Here is a 5,079-nt window from a genome sequence, read left to right as displayed (position 1 = left end):
TCGCGATGATATCTTGTATACTCTTCTATTTTCTGTGTGGACCTAGTCAGGGGCTTGGGGTTGACTTCAGTACTTTAGCCTCAAGAGTGATTGAAGAAGAAATAATAAGAAACAAAAAATTGAAAATGAAGAAACAAAAATTTAACTATGTTTTCAAGAAGATTTAATTTGGTTATATGCAACCCAATAGAAAACAAAAACAAAACTAAAGAGAAATTACTTATCACAGCTTGAATATAGTCACGATGATATTTGCAATAGTTGCATACATACTGCACTAAACTTGCAGTTTCCTGATATAATTACAATGGTATATGCATCTAGTTTACGTTCAAAAATCGATTGAGATTGCAAAAAGTTTCAGTTGCCCTAAAAGTAGCAAACATACTGAAATATTGATGTAAATTATAGAACCCTAAGAGCTTATCTGGTTAGTTCAATAGATTTACAATGCATTTTACATATACATACATACATATATATATATATGGCAGGACTAAACATGAACCTACCTTAAGAGTTCCTGTTTAACTTAAACAGGAACTATTCCCCTGTTTAGACATCCCCGACCCGACCAAGCCCGATCCCGAGAAACAGACCACCCCGATCCCAACCACCTCCTTCCCCACCCGACGCGGGCGAGCGAGCGGCGGCGGAGGCCGACGCGAGGGAGCCCGCGGCGGCCGCCACGCGCCGCCCCCCTCCTTCCAGCCGGTGCGGCCGAGCAAGCGAATGATGCAATCTAAAAAGGACGGACAGTATTTTTATGATTGTGTTTGAACCGCTTGTAGGAATGATGCAAGTAATACGGCGTTGGAAAGCTATGAACCAGGCGCACCTTTTTCATATATAACATTTTTGCTAATTCTTAACGGCTTAAGAGCAGTTTGCAAATTACCGTCCGTCGGATTACGACCAAACAAAAACCAGCAGACGGTATTTGTATGATATATTTTGAGGCACTTGTCGGAATTATGCAACCGATATAGCGTTGGAAAGCTATGAACTAGGCGCAACTTTTTCGTGTATTGTTAATTCCTTACGGTTTAAGAGCAGATTTCGAATTACCGTCCGTTGTTCAAAACCGTCAGGAAGTTCACACAGTATAAACGAGGAAGATATAAATGGCGGAGGTTTAGAAACCGCCAGGAAGTTCACATTCTATAAAACGGATGTTCACTCGTGTATCGATGGAAGTTCAGAATGTTCACGCCCGTTGACCTCCTTGTTCTCTAACGTGGGCAAAAATTACAGTCGGCGGAGCTTCAGAGACTGTCAGGAAGTTCACAATTTATAAAACGGAAGTTCACTCGTGTGGTCGATATAAGTTCAGAACGTTCACGCCCGTAGACCACAGTTATAGGCGTGGTACGCTGGGAAGTTCACATTGCTTTTAGGGAAGTTAACGTATGCAGATTGAGAAGTTCATTAGCTAATTTTCATGAGAGTTTACTTGTATAGAAGTTCAGATGCCCTATCATGGGAGTTCGCTCGTACAGACTGAGAAGTTCACTAGCTAGTTTTCATGGGAGTTCACTTGTTTAGACTGAGAAGCTCAGATGCCCTTTCATGGAAGTTTCGTTTGTTTACACTGAGAAGTTCACTAGTTCGTTTCATGGGAGTTCGCAAGTTTTATTTGGAAAGTTCACTAGCTGGCACGCTGCAAAAACAGAGGTGTAGTAGCCTTGTTAATATGGATTGGCAAAACTTTCTCACCCAAAATCTTGTACCATAGAACTTCACGGTCTATAAAATAAGAAGTTCACTCTTGTATATAGGAAAGTTCGGTACATTCACGCCCGGACACCTCTTTCTTCTCCGACACGGGCAAAATATTACAGCCGATGGAGGTTCAGAGACCGTCATGAAGTTCACAGTCTATAAAATGGAAGTTCACTCGTGTATCGATGGAAATTCAGAACATGTACTGATTTTTCTTCGCGTTTCTCAAACTTTTTCGGATTTGCACAAACGATATACCGTTGGAAAGCTACTGAAAATACACAGCATTTTCATATGTAATGTTTTTCCAAATTCCCCACGGTTTAGGAATAATTCCAAAAATACCGAAATCGGATCAATCTAAAAAGGACGGACAATATTTTTATGATTGTGTTTGAACCGCTTGTTGGAAGGATGCAAGTAATACGGTGTTGGAAAGCTATGAACTAGGCGCACCTTTTTCGTATATAACGTTTTTGCTAATTCTGTACGGTTTAAGAGCAGATTTCAAATTACCGTCCGCACAGACCACCCGTACTGCGTGCGCGTGTAGAGTATAGCGCACCGAGGGGAAGTTCACTCGTGCAGGCATGGGGCTTCGCTTCGTTCCAGCTAAACAGGAACCGGTTCCTGTTTAGCTTGTCTGTCTCTCTCTCTCTCTCTCTCTCTCTCTCTATATATATATATATATATATATATGTTAATATGCATGTAAATTTTATAGAGTAAAATACATCTACTGAGAGAGAAGAGAGAATGACAGCATTGAGTGGCAAACAGTCAGGCACCAAACAGGTGCTCGTGAAAATGTCTTTGCGATGGACAGAGGAGAATAGGTTGGGTTGTCATCATGGCTGCTGCCTAGATGACACATTGGCAGGGTAGGGGCGGGTGGCGCATAGCCAGGAGATGGTCACGATGCGGGTACAGGAGCGCGGGGGATCTCCTCCGCCTGGCGCCTGCGCGAGGAGGGCGTGGTGGAGCTGCTCCTGTGTGAGGAGCACGAGGAAGGCGTCGTGGTGGTGCTCCTGGACGAGCAGCTCGAGGTGGGTGAGGAGCGGTAGGAGGAGTGACGGCATGTGCATGTTTCTTTCAGATAATTGGGAGGGGAGGAGACGGATGGATCAGGGAGGAGGAGGGGGGCCGCCAGCAGGCGAGCGGCGGTGGCCAGCAGGGGAGTGGAGGGCACAGCCAGCAAGGGATGAGGAGGAGGAGGGGGGCGGCTAGCAGGGGAGTGGATTGTCGGCCCGCAGGGGAGGAGGAGGGGGCCAGCCAGCAGGAGAGTAGATTGTCGGCCCGCAGGGGAGGAGGAGGGGGGCAGCCAGCGGCCATCGTGCCTCCCCGGACATGGTCGGCCTTCTCCAGTTCTCCCCATGGAACAACTAATTGAGATGATTTCAGATTGTTGTCAATTGCCGTCTACTAATTGAGTCTAATTCGTTGTAGCTACTGCATGTTTCTTGTGCTGCCAAAATGCTAAGATGCTCTACTTTTGTTTAGATTTTGGTAATGAAAAATCAGAGTTATAATGGTTATACCGATCTCTTGCAAAGTGATGTTGGATTGGACGATTTGCATTGGTCTGAAGGGCATGAAGAACATCACATCAATCTTGAAGAGACTCAAGAAGCTACCCCTCCTGTCAAAGCGAGTGCTAAGAAAGCAAGGGTTTCGAAAGCAAGTGCTCCCAAATCAAGCACTTCGAAAAGGCAAAAAAAATTCAGCCAGGCAAAGACTTGACTTTCTGTGATGCATACCTCAAGATAACTCAAGATCCAATCATAGGGGTCGACCAATCTCGTGATTGCTATTGGAAAAGAATAGATGCTTACTTTCATGCCAATAAGACTGAAGACTTGGGTAGAACACAAGGTTCTCTTCAACATCGTTGGGCTGTTATTCAAGAACAAGTGAATAAGTTTAGTGCGTGTTATGCTCAGGTTATGAATAGAAACCAAAGTGGGATGACACATGAGAATAAGGTAACACATATGCTTGTCATGGTTTGTGTTAGGTTCAATATTCAGATTTAGAAGTACATGTTCTATATTCAGATTTAGAAGTTTGCATATGTATATGAATAGAAACAATTAGTTTATCTTGTAGCTGATATTCTGTTCAGATTTAGATGTAGCTGCTGCATGTTCTATATTCTATTTTGGAACCTAAACTGCAGCTAGCTATATGAATAGAAACGGCTTCATCTAGTGTGTTGTTGTACTAATGCATATGTATCAATTGCAGCTAGCTCAAGCACTTGTTAAGTATGCTAGCAATGAGGGAAATAAACCATTTGGACTGATGCATTGCTTTAATAAGTTGGAAGACACCAAGAAGTGGAAATCTCGACCTAGAATAAAAAAACACAAGACATGCTCCATGGATACTCCGGGTACATCATCTAGTGTGTTCGAGGATGAAGCTACATCTCCCTGCAAAAGTGTTCCCACGAAAAGGCCAATTGGTCAGAAGAGGGCTAAAGAAGCACAACGACAAGCTAATGTTTCGGGGTCATCATCTAGGGAGTTGTTTGGTGATATCTTCGAGACTAAGGAGTCAAAGAGACAAGAAAGATTTGAGCTCATGCTTGCAATTGACAACAGAGAGAAGATGAAAGGTTGGCTGAAGAAAGAAATAGAAGTGCAATCAAACAAAAAAAGGTGGCATTACAAGAAGAAAAGATACAAATCTTGAGAATGACAGAGGAACGCCTTGGCAGCAGCGGAGAAACGCTTGGCAGAATAATGAGCATGGACATTAGTGGCATGGGCGAGGAAGAAAAAGAATTCTACAAACTAAGGAAGAGCCAGATCTTGAAGCGACTTCGCAACTAATTATCTATTATCTATTATGTATTTTAATAATTATGATCTTCGAACCATTTGGATTCAGATTTAACTAGTCTGTATTGTAATATGTACTAATTATGAACTTCGAACCATTTGGATTTGAAATTATGTGATGTGATCTGAACTAAAGGGAGAGGTAGCCGTTGAATTTCAAATGGTAGTTACAAAAAATTCTTAAAATATAAAATAGAGAGATCTTTTAGGAGAACTGTTGGAGTTGGACAATTTTAGGGAAAAATATTTTTAGGCTGAGTCCCCCATTTTGAGATATAGAAGAGATATTTTAAATAAAAGTGCCGGACTTGCCCTAAGGTTTCCGTCGTTGGTTTCGTGCCTCACGGAAATTTGCACTGGCGAGCGAGTACGAACGTCGGGCGAAGGACTCCTGTTTTTCTGGGCCAAGCCAGCACGATCGGAGTCGAAGCCGACTACTATTTTCTGGGCCAGGCGAGCTTCCCACGTCCTCCTACGTCGGCCTGGTCGCCTGCATCTTGCTTCAGGGCCCAAA

General features: G+C 43.3%; 1 long non-coding RNA gene across 1 annotated transcript; it reads left to right on the top strand.

Moving 5' to 3' along the window:
* Positions 1 to 3,578: 3,578 nt before the first annotated feature.
* On the top strand, positions 3,579 to 4,198 carry LOC104585021. The gene is made up of 2 exons (XR_001407678.2): positions 3,579 to 3,704; positions 3,967 to 4,198. It is a non-coding gene; the product is annotated as an uncharacterized LOC104585021 (long non-coding RNA).
* The last annotated feature ends 881 nt before the right edge of the window (positions 4,199 to 5,079 follow it).

The sequence above is a fragment of the Brachypodium distachyon genome, chromosome 4 (assembly GCF_000005505.3).
Source record: "Brachypodium distachyon strain Bd21 chromosome 4, Brachypodium_distachyon_v3.0, whole genome shotgun sequence".
NCBI lineage: Eukaryota > Viridiplantae > Streptophyta > Magnoliopsida > Poales > Poaceae > Brachypodium > Brachypodium distachyon.
This window is presented reverse-complemented; position numbering and strand designations above follow the sequence as displayed.